Below are 18,110 nucleotides of genomic sequence, written 5' to 3' on the forward strand. Positions count from 1 at the left end.
CAGGAACAGTCATACGTAGACATGCCTGGCTCAAGGAACAAACCTTGCCAGATCATGTAAAAGCTAAATTACTAGATGCCCCTCTACAAAAGGATGTATTATTTGGTGCTGATGCTGAGGAGGTATTAAGAAAAATGGAGGAAAAGGCTAAATCAATGCAAACTGTGAAAGATTTTCTACAGGTACAACCCCAACGTTTCAGTAGAAATTGGCCTTCCAAAAATTGGTCCTTTCCAGCCACAGACAGACCCCAAAGAGGTAGATACAGGCCCCCAAGAGGCAGAGGGCAACACCAAGGATCGTTTAGAGGCAGACAATGGCAAGCTCCTACACAAAGAGGTGGTGAGGACAACTCGCAACCATTCAGAAAGCAAGCCCAATGACTTTCCCCTTTGCATGCCAAGCAAGACTCAAATGGCAGCCCCCTTAGGAGGAAAGCTGGCATTATTTTCAAAAAATTGGCATATTGTCACAAAAGACAAATGGATCCTGGACATTATAAACAGAGGCTACAGATTCCATTTTCACACCCTTCCAAAAATGAGAGGCATGCCAAACCTGCCACACAATCAAAGGGCAGAGGCACAAAGACAAATTACAGATCTCATAGACATGAAAGCTATTCAAGAGGTACCTACGCACGAACAAGGTCAAGGTTTTTATTCCAGACTATTCCTGGTACCAAGGAAGGGAAAAGATTGGAGACCTATTTTGGACCTATCCATTCTAAACACATTTCTACTCATACCAAAATTCAAGATGCTCACTCTACAGCAGCTTCTTCCCATGCTGGGCAAGGAGTCTTGGCTGGTAACATTGGACCTCAAGGAGGCATACCTGCATGTCCCAATCAGACAAAATAGCAGAAGCTACCTCAGATTTCTTGCAGGTTCAACCCATTATCAATTCTCTGCATTGCCCTTTGGCTTGTCTACTGCACCCAGAGTATTCACAAAATGCCTGGCATCAGTAATTGCCTACTGCAGACTTCAAGGGATACAAATATACCCCTATTTGGATGACTGCCTGATCCAAGCAGACAGCAAGCACATTCTTCTGAAACATCTGGCTTATGTAATAATGTTGTTGAATTCTCTGGGATACACAGTCAACAAAAAGAAATCAAGGCTAATACCCTCTCGGAAAATAATTTTCCTGGGTGCCAACTTGGACACAAACACCCAGATGGCCTACCTCACGCCAGAGAAGCAGGGGCAACTAACTCAATACTTCAGAGCACTAGCAAATTGCACCAGGCTGACTGCAAGGAAAATCCTGCAGGCTCTGGGATTCATGGCATCTTGCATCTTACTAATCCCATGTGCAAAGCTGCATATGAGGATACTTCAATGGTACCTGAAAAACCTATGGTCTCAACACAGCCACAGTTTGGAAACAATAATACCACTAATTCCATGTCTTCAAAAGGAATTTCTGTGGTGGGCTCAAGCATGCCAAACAAACACAGGTCTCCCATTCAGCAAGCCTCAAGCAAATCAAGTCATCACAACAGACGCCTCAGACTACGCCTGGGGGACGCACATGACAGATCGGTGCATTCAGGGCAAGTGGTCCCAAAAAGAAAAGCACCTTCACATCAATCAAAAAGAAATGCTAGCAGTAATAAATGCTATTATAGCTTTCAAGGACCTTCTGCAACCAGGTCAACTGTTGATAAGAATGGGCAACACCACAGTTATGTGGTACATAAACAAACAGGGAGGAACACATTCATACCCCCTATGCAGACTGGCCATGTCACTTTGGAACATGGCCATGGACTTACAAATCGAACTACAAGCACAGTACTTGCCAGGCAAGGAAAACACGCTGGCAGACAACCTAAGCAGAAATATGACAGATCCACACAAATGGAAGTTGCATCCTCAAGTTTTTACAGAGATAATCCAAGCATGGGGAAGGCCAGACATAGATCTCTTTGCCTCCCACAAAAATCACCAATTGACAAAATTCTGCTCAAGGATTTTTCATCCAAAGGCCTGGAGAGTGGGCACTCTCTCTTTCAGTTGGACATCAATGACAGTTTATGCCTTCCCACCTCTTCCTCTGCTGCCCAAAGTTCTATTGAAAACCAGAGCAGACAGACCGAAGATGATTCTCATTGCTCCAGACTGGCCAAGACAACACTGGTACCCACTCCTGAGGAGCCTGACGCATTCCCCACCATGGACCCTGCCTCTGATGCCTCTTCTCCTGACTCAGCACAGCTTCAAAACTCTTCACAGTCAGCTAAAAACACTCAATCTAGCCGCATGGAAGATTCCTTAGCATCACAACAGACCCTACTCTCCAAGGAGGTGCAGGATGTCATTTTGGAGGCCAGAAGGCCGTCTACTAGAAAAGCTTACTCTGCAAAATGGAAACGGTTTTGTGTCTGGAATGAGAAAAAGGGCCAGGATCCTGGAAAACTGAATTTACCTCAAATACTACAGTATCTAGCTGAGCTGCTAAGCAGTGGACTTTCATTCTCCTCCATCAAAATCCATGCCTCAGCCATTTCTGCAGAATACAACACTGATCCACCCTTATTCTCTCACCCTCTCTTAAGACAGTTCCTCAGAGGGGCTAAGAATCTAAGACCCCCAAGGAAACAACCAATACCTGCTTGGGATCTCAATTTCATTCTGGAGAAACTGACCTTGCCTCCATTTGAGCCAGCTGCCTCATCAGATTTGCAATATTTGTCCTGGAAAACAGCTTTCCTTCTGGCTATTACCTCAGCTCTTACAGTTTCAGAACTACAAGCTCTCATGGCTGTGCAGCCTTTTATCATCTTCCATCAGGACAGAGTTTCCTTACGAACCAATCCGTCCTTTATGCCAAAAGTGGTATCCAGGGTAGCTTTGAATCAGGCCATACATTTACCTACCTTTTATCCTAATCCTCAAAACAAAGGGGAGAGATTAATACATTCCTTGCACATCCACAGACAACTGTGTTATTATTTGGACAGAACAAAGCCTTTCAGAAAATCAGATCAGCTCATTGTGTCCTATGCTATAGGAGCTCAAGGAAAGCCAATTTCCAAACAGACAATCTCAAAATGGATAGCCCATTGCATACGCTTTTGCTATTCTTTTCATGGCAAAACTGTACCTACAGGCATCAGATATCACTCCACAAGGGCCATGGCTACTTCTGCAGCCTTTCTTAGAGGAGTTCCTACCAAAGATATTTTAGAAGCAGCCACTTGGAGTTCTGCGCATACCTTCTCCAAGCACTACCACCTTCCACTATACTCCAAATCTAGAGCGGGCTTTGCCACTGCAGTCTTGCAGGGCATTCTGGCTCCTCCTAGTTCCACCTAGTGCCTACCACCCCTTTCTTAGCTTTGGGATTCTACCCATCTGTTATGACTGCAGCTGTATGCACGATGAACATAGTACAGTTTTGTACCTACCATAAATGTAGATGTTCGAGTGCTAATACAGCTGCAGTCCAGGTTTCCCTCCCTCCTTCCCCTCTTGGGACAGGCCTATTGGCTAACATATCCTCATGCAACCAGATTGAGGTACTCATTCATGATGTATTTGCTTGCACTACTATATTTTGATTATATGGCATTGCTTTATTACACAAGTTTATGTACTGCCTTCCTTCTGGGAGCACCTGACATCTGGGGCAAGAAAAACTGAAGAAAATGGCGTCGGCTGGTTCTTTTATACACCTGTCGCACTGACGTCAGGGAAGAAGTGACGACAACCGACGCTGGACCTAGACTTTGGAATTTGGCCGACCGAGGACCCGCCTGACGGCAGGAGAACCCATCTGTTATGACTGCAGCTGTATTAGCACTCAAACATCTACATTTATGGTAGGTACAAAACTGTACTTTCCTACTGGCACAGTCAGTTCTGAGGATGGAATGCCTGAGCGTCAGCTTTATGCCCTGCCTTACACAAGGAGGGTGTAGGTGATATTCAGCGTACCTTAAAACAATGGTAGACTGGCCAGTTGGTGAGCTTCACAGTCGGGGATCCCATGTGTAATGAATACTGCAGCAGTGAAGGCAAGGACATCTGCTGTTACGGTAAGAGTTTACACAACTGTACTTTATTTGTGTCTGGACAGATGCATGACAAAGGGGGGATTATATTCTATGACTGGCCTAAAGAGGGCTGAGCAAATGGGGACAATGACATCCCTAGATGTAGACACATTCCCTGTGTATATAAGCTGTGCAATATAGAAGAACAATGGACACGTTGTCCATTATTAATTATAAATATAAAGTATACTGCATTTATAAGGGGGAAAAGAAGAGTGCTGTGTATTTGTGTATTAATTTTCCCCTTATGGTCAAGCAATTTTGATAAAATGCAACAGTGAAATACTTTTATGGTTGATGACTAAACTGGAAAATTGTATGAGCAGAAACCATCATTCATCCTTCAACCCCCAGCGATTCCAAGGTTAATTAATAAAATGCAGTAAAGGTTACTTTTTAAGGTCTAGGTATCCGAGTCTGAATGATAAGCCGTTTATTTATTTAACAAATCAATAAAAATAACTGCTGTTATAACCAGGGATGGGAGGGGTTAATTGCAAAACGGAAACGGAACGCAGAGCCATTACTGATTAGCATACCCACAATGCTATGGGCTACATCTTCTAGTATTACCGTTATTTCTTTCTCACTTCGTATCAAAGATAACAAAATGAGGAAGTGGAGCTATGTTTTTCCTTTTGTTTAGTTTCATAATTAAAACAATGCAACGTCGCATCCTTTATCGCCTTAATAAAATTAAACACAAAATATGATTTAAATGATTCAGCAGCGAACAAACAGTAATGTTTTGATATAGTGTGGTTTATACTGAAACAATGTAAATTGCTTATTTTTTTTGGAGTCTCGTTCTTTTTGGACGAGATGATAATTCAGTTATAAGAAAGCTAAACACGGTTTTATCGCTGTTGTTACAGAAATATTGAATTAATATTTTAATATAATACAGGTCTTTGTAGTGTGTGACTCTAGCAGTCCAATCTATGCAGAAGTCGTTGTGCTTTCAGTGATGAAGTTGTAAAGGACGTATCATGTTATAGTAAGACTCCCCAATGACATTCCCGGATGTACACACAATACCTTCGTTGCCATTAGTTCAGTGAAGTGCCATTCACCAGGCTAATCCATTCCAAGAGGATTTGTCAGGGTACAGCTGTGTATAAACAGTTTCTGAAAACTTCCAGGCCCCTATACATTTACCTTACAAAACTTACAAGTGCAAAAGAAAACAGGTCCTTTTCGGTTATGGGGCAGCAGGTGGAATGCTAGCCCGCAGTGGCAATGATGACCCTGCTGCTGCGGATGTAAATACTGAAAGCTATACTTTCCTTTTAGAGTGTCACCAAAAGCATTCATGAAAAATGTGCATGCATCACCGTTTAAAGTAAAGGAGCAGACAACGAGGCAGCAGCAGTTAGCGAGACAAAGGGAACAGCTGTAGAGTGGCATCCAAACTGCGCGAAGTCCAACTTAACACACACATATTTTAAAACAGCATCACACACACTGCAGCTTCTGCAGTCAGTCAACGTGTACAAACTACTCAAGTGTTGTGATGCAAAGGTGAGCAGATTCATTCATGAGAGAAATGCCGTTCATCATGGATTCACAGTGCAGTGTGTGCCTTGTCAGGTGAAATCCCCCCACTGCTCTTCATTGTCACACCAACAAAGCAGCTCCCCTGCACTGTGCAGGACTCAGTATGTAACCTGCCTGCCACCCTCCTTGTATTGCCATTGTCCTGAAGCTGCTGCACTTGGACCATCTTTGTCCATCATTACATGAAAGCAGTATTTTACTGTCATTCTATACATGTTTGGTGAGCAGTTCTATGAAGCAATAAACTTCTTATCCACAAGCAGAGACAAAGTCAAAACAGTGAGAGACCAATGCGCCCCATTAGGGACACTTTTCAAATATTTAATTCAGTAAAAAAGTGAAGAAAAAGTTGCATCAAAATGCATCTTCTAAATAATTTCAGATGCGACAGCGTGGTAACATCCCAAACGATCATTACATCTGTTGCCCCGATAACGGAAAAGTACTTCACTGAATGAATGCCTGTGCCCATAGGCTACACACCTAATTAACATGGAGCAGATTGTGTAACATGGTGCTGAAAATAACACCTATAATCCTGTATTGCCACAGGCATGTTATCTGAATGCATTCACAGGTACCACTGGCAGAGGGTCCAGCACAACAGGTCAAAACATGCCAGATGTCAGTGGGTCACATTTAGCCCATGATTGTGGCACCATGCTCACATGCACAACCCATTATCAAAGTGTCATTGTCAACAATGCTAACACAGGAGACCACACAAATCTCTCACCATTGAGAAAGTGGGGGAACAAGATGAACCTCTGGCATCCCTTGTGTTTAGCAGTGGACTTCCAATAAATGCTAGCCCTTCCCAAGTTACAGAGACTTCACCAACACAGATTCATAGTCGGCCTTAGGCATAGGCCAACTAGGCAGCCGCCTAGGGCACCTCTCTAGCAGGGGCGCTTTTCCAGTTTTTATTTGCTGTAGGTAGACAAGGATGGGGGCACCAGGTGGTGCAGTGCGGGGCACCATGGAGCCCTTTCGCCTAGGGCACCAGTTGATCTAAGGCTGCTCCTGCACAGATTGCATCACTAAGATGTACTGCCTCTGAGGTGAATGTGCCAGCCATAGGGAAGAGGTGTGTAGGTGGCCATCACTATCATGACTACACTTTCCCTTACCTGGCTGTCCCCCTTGGCATCAGTCAATGGATGTAGATATGTATACTGTGGAAAGAAGTCTCTGGGTAAAATTAGCACTGAATTTGTTCGCTAGTATATTGGCAATGTGTTTTAGGTCTGAATAGGTGTGCCATTTTGAATAAGTTCAAAGCAATGCTGGGTGTTATTACTTAGTTTCTTAAGATAACTGAAGAAAAAAATTAATTGCCCTTCGCTGCAGTTATTAATCCATGTTCGTGAGCTACTTTAGTAGATTTAAAAGTGTTTTTTCCTTAATTTCTTAACATAACCAAAGACACATTAGCTTAATTTGCTAACTTGTGCTCATTGGCTGCAAAGTGTTATTCAAGTGTTTAGTAATATTTCTTCTCCCCCTTCTGCATCATTCTTTCCAGCTACCCCAGTGCTCCTGTCCATCACTGGCTCTATCAGCCTCTTTTACTGCCCCCCCCCCCCCCCAAAAAAAAAAAAAAAAATGGATCCATTCTAAGCTGGGGCTGCCACAGAGCCAAAAGGATATATGGGGATCTGGAGGTGGGAGGTTGTGCTTTGACTATGTCCTCCAGAATATTTTTGTTTAATTTATGAGCCAGTCCCTGATATCCCACCCCTACTCTGGATTCCTCTATCACATCCAGTGGCTACTTTCTTTTATGGATCACACCTCCCCATAAGGAATTTGTACATGAATAACTCCCCCTTTGGATGGGCACATCTATCTCCCCCTGCCAGTGTTTCAAACACCCAAGCTGATAATGGACCCAAGTCACCTGGGTTGTAAATATGGCTTTACCCCTCTATGTCACAGTGCTGGTCTCTGGTTTTAATAATGTTTACAATCCTGTCCTTGATATTACATTTCTGGATCTGACGCATAGTTGAGGGATATTTTTTTCTTTAATTGCAAAGTATAGTTATGTAGGAGGAACAGCAGAGACCTTTATTTTGAATTTCCCTTTTTTTTTGTTCTTGTAAGGACTACCAGCTGTAATCATTTATCTAAATGGGCATAGCACTCCCTCATGAAGTTACCTGCTATGTCATCATGAGAGCCAATGTTGCCATGACTGAATTTCAAAACCTCATTTTAGAATTTGATTTGCTACAAAAAGTAACATTGTCTGTAGTTTTATATGCTAAATCAAAATATATACTTTAGCATGTTCTGATACACATACTCATGGTTCTGAGTCTGTTGTCTACTTTCACTTAAAGGACATTAGGCCTTACAGAACAAAATGAGAGAGGCATTAATGGGGGGATCCTTTAATGAAAATGTCTCAAGAATACGTTAAATAAAGCTGCTTCAGTGGCATAAAGGGATAAAATGCAAACTGCAGCTCAGATGATCAGGATTTGATTATTGTCTTGACAGTCTAATGGAGTGTCAGTGAGGGATGAGTGTGCCCATCCTGGGGAGGACTTGTTTGTGATGCTGCCTAAGGCATAGTTTAAAAATGGGATTTGTCCTCATACACAACCAGTGAGTGGAAAAAAGGAAGAGGACGTAAGGTATGTATAAAAAAAGATGACATAAGGTATGTATGAAAAAAGAGGATGTAAGGTATGTATAAAAAAAAAAAAGAGGACGTAAGGTGTGTATAAAAAAAGAGGACGTAAGATATGTGTAAAAAAAGCGGACGTAAGGTATGTATAAAAAAAAAAAAGAAGACATACGGTATGTATAAAAAAAAAAAAAAAGGACGTAAGGTATGTATAAAAAAAAGAGGATGTAAGGTATGTATAAAATGAGAGTACGTAAGGTATGTATAAAAAAAAAAAAAAAGATTGGACAGAAGCACAGACAGCCAAGCCCTGAGGATGCCCTTAAGATCCATGAGCAGCAGTGGATGTTAGACACTGAGACACAGACTGCTATAAATGTGGTCAGAGAGAAAAAAAAGTACAATATCTTGATTTGGTAGAAAGAAATAGTTATAGTTTTCTTTCAGCGTTTCCCGGTTAGGGGTCGCCACAGCAGAACTCCAGTCCACTAATGATTGGCAGTAGATTTTCACAAACACCAAGGTACCAGCTCGACGTTCAACCTTCAATGAAGGCACACCCATTTACACATGTCTTGCAAACACCCACCCAACCACGGGGAGGCATGCAGACTCCACACAGAAGACACTCCCCACACTCCAGCTGAGAATGGAACAACAGAACCTCTTGCTGTGAGGCAACAATGCTACCACTGCACCACAGCAGAAGGTAGAAAGAAATAGTATTATCCGATATTAGGGTTGAAATCAGACCAGAATGGTCTGTGTAAATTGACTGTAACTGGAGGGCACATCTGTGTGTGTTTGTTTATATCTGTGGATGCTGTATAACCCCACCATACAAATAGTGTGCACGCACACTGGTGCATGACGTATAAAATATGATGCAGTTAGTTAGATCACTGTTGTAGTAGCCTTAGATACAATAGCTAACTAGTTTCCAAAGCTTAAGACCCTCCACATGTCTGACTGCCTCAGCTTAAGCAGGGCTGAAAAAAAAATCACTGTCTGGTTGCCAAGCCCTTCTGAGTTTTCCTGCTACTAAAGAACACTCCTCTTACTGGTGTTTGAGAATCGATGGTTGGCTAGCGTTTTCCATTTGGAACTTCCACTATTAATTTTTTGACAAAAACAGTACTTTTCTGACAAAACTGTTTTTTACCCTGGTAATTTATTTTTCTGGCGTGTCACTTGACATTTTTGCCAGTTAAAAAAAAGTGCTTCTTTTATAAGTTTATAGGTTCATAGGTTCATACTAGGCTATCTGCCCGAGGGCATTTACAAGCCTAGCCCATCGTTTTGTGGCTTACACCACCCCTTTAGTATGGGGAACTATACCCATTATTTTGCTGTGCCTCTGTCGAACAGTGACACTGAGGTAATCCCTGGGGTATATCTGCGATCTCCCATCCATTGGTCAAGATTTCTCTTGAACAAGGCCAGCGAGGTGCTCTGCCTCACATGTACCGGGATTTTGTTCCACAGCATAGGGAGTCTTTGGGTGATGAATCTATCCCTCCAGCACATCCTATTAATAGCCGTGTCAAGGTTCAAGTCTCCCGCCCTTGTGGCTCTGATGGATCTAGATTTTTGAGGTGAAGCATATTCATCAAATCTGGGTTTGACATGGCCTTGTATGTTAGGCAAAGGTCACCTCTGAGCAAGCGGTGCGACTGAATAGAGCTGGAGTTCTTTCAGTCGGGCAGCATAGGACAGATTTTGAGACCCTTTATCCTTTTGGTGAGGAACTTTTGTGGCCTCTCCAGCTGCTGCAAGTGTCGGGTCAGATACATTCGAATGGGGCATTGTACTCAATCATTGGTCTGATGAGTGATGAGTAAAGGAGACTATGACCTCCCTTGATCTAGATGAGAATCCTTCATGATAAGGTGGGCAATGTAGAAGGTCTTCCTAACTACTTTAGCTACATGGGTGTCGAATGACAGACTACTATCAACCTGGGTCCCCAGGTCCCTGATAACTTCTTCTGTGCTCAGTGGATTGCCACCTATTTGGTAGCTAGGGGTAACCTTGTTTTTCCCAAAGGGTATGACTATGCATTTTTGGCATTTAACTTTAGGCCGTGGCTCTGGCACCAGTTATCCGTTTCTGTGAGACCCTTCTGAAGGATATCTGTGTCAGATGTGTTTTCTACTATGGCCCAGTTTGCAGTCATCTGCAAACTTTGTCAGCCATAACCCTCCTGTGTTTGCTTGTACTGGAAAAGTAGATGCCAAACAAGAGTGGGCCCAGGACTGAGCCCTGTGGGACACCACTTGTGACAGGCTTTGAGTCTGACATGGCGCCAGCAACTCTGACCCTGTGGGTTCTGTCACTCAGCCAGTTTGCAACCCATCTTGCGATGTATGGGTTGACATTTAAGCTGATGAGTTTTTCAATGATACCCGAGTGGGGTATTGTATCAAGGCCTTAGCCAGATCGAGGTAGGCTGTATGGACTGCCTTTCCCTCATCAATGGCTTTGGTGACTGTTTCAAAAAGTCAACCAAGTTTAAAAGGCATGATCTGCCTTTGACAAAGCCAAACTGGGTTGGATCCAAAGTCTGCAAATTCCCTATGTCTTTATTTATGAGGTCCATTATGATCCTCTCCATGACTTTGCAGATAAGGCTTGTCAAGCTAATGGGCCGGTAATTTCCAGGGTCGGTGGAGGCACCGCCTTTGTGAAGTGGTACCACAGTTGCAGTGCGCCACTCCTGGGTGCGTATCCAGAGGTAAGACTTTGATTAAACAGCTGTCCTAGCTGTGGGTTTAATTCCTCATTGAGTTCATGGAGCACACAGCCGGGGACACCATCAGGTCCCATGGATGCTGTGTTTTTTGCTTTGGAGAGAGCAGTTCTCACTTGGGCACTGGAGATGTTTGGGGGCCTGCAATCGTTTGGTATAGATATCTCTCCTTTTGACTGGGAGAAGTTTGCACTGAACCTGTCAGCCAGTATGTTGGCAATGTCTGTAGGATCAGTAATCTTCACATCATTTTGAACTAGCTCTGAGCATATCTGGGAGTTTCCTCCCAGGTTTCTAACATAGCTAAAGAAGGCCTTATGATTGTCTTTTGAGTCTTTAGCTATTTTTCTCTCGAAATTTGCTTTGGATGATTTTATGAGAGCTCTTAGTTTTTTACTTATAGTGATCAAGGGTGTCTTACCTTTTAAGGATTTTGCTCTATCTTGTAGTAGCTTCCTCCTTTTGTTGTAGAGTTTGTTTATGGCTGGGGTCCACCAGACTGGACGCTTGCCTTTGGTACAAAGAGTCTTTGTTTTGCTTGGGATTGCCTTATCCATGCAGTCCTGCAGGTGCTGGTAGAAGGCATTTGTAAGTGATTCACCGGCTTGAGTACTGTTTTCCGCCGGCTCGGGGGCCTTAAAGGAGACCACACTAGTCTTTAGAAGTGTGAAGTCGGCTTTTGAGAAGTTCTTTACTGTGGTCTTTTTTATTTAAGGTGGGGGTGGGATGAGGACCTCCAGCGAGATTAGTTTGTGGTCTGATCTCACCAGTGAGGGGTACACCTCCGGTGTTGAACATTGTGCTCCCATGTTCGTGATGATGAGATCAAGTATGTTATCTCCTCTTGTGGGGATGGTGACTAGTTGTTCCATGGCATTTGAGGTTATGAATTCCAGGAACTTTTGGGCTAGGGTGTTTGGGCTTGAGTAGTGTTCCCAGTCTATATTAGGGTAATTGAAGTCACCTAGTATGATGGTGTTTGGTGATACATTTACCCCTCTAGTGTTTTCAGGAAGGCCATGTGAGGTTCCTGAGTTTGTGAGGGTGGCCTGTAACATGCTACAATTTGCAGAGCAGTCTTGCCTATGGTTAATTGCACCTGGATGGTCTCCGATGCATCGTGCGTTGCCACCAGTCTTGAGGTGTGGGTGTCCTTGATGAATATGGATACCCCCCCTCCTTTCTTGGTATTGTCTGGATTTTGGGGCGGAACGCATGATATGAGGTAAAACCTGATAGCTGGGGTGCTCTCAGGAGCCTTGAACCAGGTTTCTGTCACAGCACAGACATCGATGTTCTCCATACTGAGAAGGGCCTCGAGTGAGTGCATTTTGAGATTTAGACTTCTGGCATTGAGCAGCATTACCCTTAGTTTTTCCTTTTTGTGTTCTAGGGTGGTAGGTTTAGAATTTGAGCCTTGCCTAAAAAGGCACTATGGGGTGGCAAGAGCCTTTGCCAATATCCGAATCCCAGGGTGACAGGTGCAAGCCGTCCCTTGCGAAGCAGCGTGGCTTGTCCAGCATGTCATCCCAGGCAGACAGACACTGGATCCCCTTTGAATGACACCAGTGTTTAAGCCAATTGTTAAAGCTGATCATCTTATCTCTGTATTGTGGCATCATTCTTGGTGAAGGTAGGATACTGCTCAAGGTCAGGGTCATACCTGCCTGGGCTACATAATCATAGAGCTTCTCAATGTCTCTTTTCATGTAGTCCAAGGAGGTACGTCTCAGGTCGTTTACACCAGCGTGGACAATGACTGAGTCATATTTGTACCTGCTGTTGAGAGACCTGAGTGCTTGCGTTATGTGGCGGATTCTAGCGTCCGACAGGCAGCTTACTGTGACCTTCTCCTTACTCAGTCTGGTGAGCGGGACGTCAGTGTGTCTGACTATGGAGTCACCAATGACTAGTGTGTCTGGCATTGTGTTTGGCCTTAAGGGCTGTGACTGTTTGACACTCTGACTGTGAGGTCTATGTGTTGCAGGTGTTGTGTTCTGAGGTGGTGGTTGTTTGGGTGTCTGCTTTGGTGGCCTCTGCTGTTTTGGTAGATTTTTGATCAGAGCCTCCGAGTATGTCTTTGTGTGTTTATGTGTATGATTTGAGGTTGTAATGGTACTATGTGAGACTGGGTCTATAGTGTGTGTGGTAACCTTCTCCTCCTGACTGGTCTTGCCAGTCCTATGTTGAGAGAGCTCAGCCTCCAGTTTGGCCGTATAGTTGCATCTCTCGCATGTATTTGTGTTTTGTGGGAGGAGGAGAGGGTTGTCTGTTTGGGTGTAAGGTTTTGTTTTCATTAATTTTACATTATTTTTTCAGTTGTATAAATTATTTTTTAGGGAATCAGTAAGTGTGTCTTGTTACAGTGTTTTTATGAGGAAAATAGAGATCCTTAACATTCACCGACTGCTGCTGTTGTTGTCATAGGTTCATACTAGGCTATCTGCCTTAGGGCATTTATAAGCCAAGTCAGAGTGTGTTTGGCTTTCGCCACCCATTTTAAATGAATTTTGTTATGCCCTTTTTCGAGGTTAGTATACTGTGCCTCTGTCTAACAGTGACACAGAAGTGATACCCGGGGTAAACCTACAATCCCCCATCCACTCATCAAGATTCCTCTTGAAGAGAGTCAATGAGGGACTCTGCCTAACCTGGACTGGGATTTTATGCCAGAGTGAAGGGAGCCTCTGGGTTATGAATCTGTCCCTCCAGCATGTCCTATTTATTTCAGTGCTGAGGTTCAAGTCTCGAGCGTGGCTCGATGGGATTTGAATTTTCTGAGGTGCAGCATGTCCATTAATTCGGGTTGGACATGGCTTTATACGTCAGGCACAGATCGCCTCTGAGCAGGCGGTATGCCACTGAGTAGAGCTGGAGTTTCTTTAACCGGGCAGCATATAGCATCTGTTTGAGCCCTTTGATCCTCTTGGTGAGGTACTTTTGGGGTCTTTCCAGTTGCTGCAGGTGTCTGGTAAGGTACATCCCAAAAGGGGCATTGTACTCAATTATGGGCCTGATGAGGGATGAGTAAAGAGGCACGACCTCCCTGATCTAGATGTGAATCCCTTCATGATTAGGTGGGCTATATAAAATGTTTTTCTAACCACTTTGGCCACGTGGTTGTCAAATGAGAGATTGCTATCAACTTGGGTCCCCAGGTCCCTAATAACTTCTTCCGTACTTAATGGATTACCACCTATGTGGTAATTTGTGGGCACTTTGTTTTTGCCAAAGGGGATGACTATACACTTTTTGGCATTTAGCTTGAGGCCATGGTTCTGGCACCAGTTGTCTGTTTCTATGAGGCCCTTTTGTAGGATGCTTGTGTCGGCTGGAGAGTCTATTATGGTGCCCAGTTTGCAGTCATCTGCGAACTTGGTCAGCCACAGTCCTACCGTGTTAGCCTGTACCTCCGAGAAATATATACCGAACAAGAGAGGCCCCAGGACTGAGCCTTGTGGGATGCCACTTGTAACTGGTTTGGAGTCTGACATGGCTCCAGCAATTCTAACCATGTGGGTTCTGTCCTTGATCCAGTTTGCAACCCATCTAGTGAAATTCCAAATGAGCACACCGGGTGATAAGACAGTAGAAACCACCAAATCCACAAATAAGTACAATCCAGTAAAATGACACGAACACTTTATTCCAGTTAAAGCGCTTTTCGTCTACCAGCATCAGTAGACTTCCTCAGAAATACACAAATAGCCTTAAACTGCCATTTTTAAATACTGTTAAAAACATCAGCTGACATCAAGGAAAAGTAATTACTGGCCAACTTTTCTTAAATGCATACTTTAAAAATGAATTCAAAGCCAACATTAAAACCAATAATAAACAAAATAATCAACTTCACGAACCCTTTATCATATAAATAATGTTTACCTAACATATTAATCACATTCATTAAGCATAATATTTCAACGTAAACATAAGGTCATAGAAACCCTTTAAAGTTACATTGAAATTAAAAGGCTAACGTCTTAAACTTTTCAATTTCAGTAAACAAGCAATTGAACACAGGTCATTAAGACCTGGAACCGCATAGGAGTTCAATTTTATCTGCCACATCAATTCTTTTTCTTCTAGCAATAAATGAAGGGGGGCACCCTGGTCACTATTCAAGATTTGGTCAATTATTATAAACTTAAAGGAATGGTCTTTGTATAATGAAATATGTTTGGCTAGTGCATTCTCTAACTTGCCCTTCTTTATAGCATATAGATGTTCATATATTCTATCCTGCAATCTACGTTCGGTCTTCCCTACGTAGAATCCTGGGCATTGTTGGCACATAGCCAAATAAACCACCATACGGGAATTACAGTTGGTTCTATGTTTCAATTTATAAGTTCTACCTGAAATAGTAAACTTATTTGACTCACAAATGGTACTACATCTATTACAATTTTGACATTTAAAGGTTCCTGGGGTTTTAACAAACCTAGGTGTTGGTTTTTCTAATAGGTTTTTCAAATTTCTACCTCTCCTAAATGTAATTTCAGGCCTTGATCCCAGTTTATTATATAACAAAAAATTAGTTTTAAAAATGTCCCAGTTCTTTCTAATAAGGTCGATTATCACATGACTATCAACGTTGAACGTTAAAATACGTCTAGGATAGTTCTCTTTGGAAACCAATAAGTTATCAGGTAATACATTAGTAGATACATTAGATGTATTTAGTGAGGCACTCACATTTAGTTGTTCTCCCATTAGAGGTGTTGCATGAGTTTTACAGAGTATAGGTTTAAATACTCCTGTGTTTCTTTTAAGGGTTACTTCTCCTATTAATGAATCCACAAGTGAAGATGGATAGCCCCTCAATGTGAACATAGATTTCAAATGTTCACATTCGCTTTTAAAATCTACGTCAAGACTCACTATTCGGGCTGCTCTCACAAGCTGCCCTTTAACCACTGATTTCTTTTGAAAGTTTGGGTGACAACTTGTGAAGTGTAAAAGGGAATTAGAATAAGTAATTTTCCTATGGATAGTGGAAACAAATGCATTCAATTAAATTTTCTTCTTTAACCATATATCCAAGTACGCAATTGCGCTGGTACTAAAAGAAGATGTAAATTCTAAAAACGTAGTTGAGGAGTTAAACCTTTCAACGATGTTCTGACCAATTATTTCGTCCTCTTCAAATATTATAAAAATATCATCCAGGTATCTAGTATAAAATCGGATTCTCTCCATCAACACATGGTTGTTAAAGACATGTTCCCTTTCCCAAAATGCCATCACTATGTTAGCTATGCTGGCTCCACAAGGGGAGCCCATAGCTACTCCTACTTTCTGCAGGTAAAAGTTGTCCCCTAAAGTAAAGTAGTTGTTATATAAAATTATTTCAAGAAGTTCAATGACTAAAGAAATTTCCATCGGAGGGGCATTTTTCATTTTAAGCATAGCCGCTACCCATTCAGTGGCTATAGTATGAGGAATACAGGTATACAAGTCTTTGACGTCAACTGTTAAAAAGTTACAGTTGGGATCAAAGTCTAAAGTGTTAATTTTATCCAAAAAAGACCAAGAATCTTTGCAAATATGCACCTCATCCACCAGATATTTTTTAAGAATAGAATCTACTACCTTAGCACAGGTGTAAGTGGGTGATCCTCGGCTATCCACTAAAGGACGCATGGGTGGATGAGTAATGTCCTTGTGGATTTTGGGTATACCAAATAATTTTGGGAATCTTGGATGTAAAAATTAACATATATTGATAGTGTTCCTCATGTAATCTACCTTCAATAAACATATCCTCAATACTACTCTTAATACTGGAGTACGCCCTGTTTGTCTCAGATCTAGAACTAAGTTGGTATGCTGCGTTGTTAACCAAATCAGTCATCCTACTAAAATAGTCCTCCTGGTCAAATATTACAGCCCCTCCTCCTTTATCCGGTTTACACACATGTAAATTATGTGTGCGAACAAAATCTATCAAATCACATTCCTTATTCTTAACTTCAAAGTTAGAGAGATGTTTCACCTTGTGTCTCAGATCTAATTCGCACATTGTCTCAAATAATTGAATAAGTGGATGGAGTGGGGGATTAAATGTGCTAGGTACCCAGAAGGGGTTGGGTTTGATGTTACTCCCTTCATAACCTCCCATCATCAAATTAAAATTCAATTTTCTGGTAAAAAGTTTAATATCTAAAGTTGTATTAACTAAATCCATGTTGTTTTTAGGAACGTATGTGTATCCTTTAGCCAGTAATTCAACCAGTTCATCAGGAAGAGTCACTGACGAAAAGTTATAGATTTTAAAATCACCAGTGCTATTCAATTTAATATCAGGTTTCAAAGTCCCTACGTTGTTTTCATCCATCATACTAAGATCAACAAGCAAGGTTGTAAGGTTATCAGGCGTTAGCAACTCATCAGCATTAGCCACAACTAAACCCTGACCACTCACATCTTGGTCTAAACCTTCAGTCACCACACATTCCTCAGATTCAACAAATTCAGCATTGTCATGATGTTCTACCCCCAATACTATGGGTTGCTGTCTTTTCAAAGTCAATACGGTATCAGTCAATACATCAGGGACATTAGACATACAAGGCAAAAGATCAAAATCAGTGGGTACAACTTCACAGTTCACCTTGTTTTTGGGCCCCTCATTTTGTTGTAATAAACTTTGTTCATTTGTTTGGGTATGGCCCCCTGCTGGAGTCCCTCGTGAAAAACCTGGTTGTAATGGTAAGGTTGTGCATGCTGACCACTAGACGTATTAATTTTATTGTTGTTGTTCCGGTTCTGAAAACGTTCACTTCTTCTCACAGCAGGCCCACTGTCATTAGTGAGGTCAGGGTTAGATAACCCAGTGGAATTTTGAAACCTTACATTAGGTCTAAAATTATTGACTGGGATGTTGTCTCTTTGAACTTCCCTTGTTTGCTCAACACTGTTTGTTAAGGGATGTTGCCAAACTTGTGAAATGGGTGGCTGTGGATAAGCAGTCCCATTTTCATAGGCAGTACAATCCCTTTCAAGTTTTTTGATTTTGTTCACCCTTAGTTTCCCCAAATACTGGTTAACACTGTTAAAACTTCGTTCATAATCATATTTGTACCTTTCAAATTCAG

The sequence above is a fragment of the Protopterus annectens genome, chromosome 2.part1, assembly GCF_019279795.1.
Source record: "Protopterus annectens isolate FY-2018-M chromosome 2.part1, PAN1.0, whole genome shotgun sequence".
Classification (NCBI taxonomy): Eukaryota; Metazoa; Chordata; order Ceratodontiformes; family Protopteridae; genus Protopterus; species Protopterus annectens.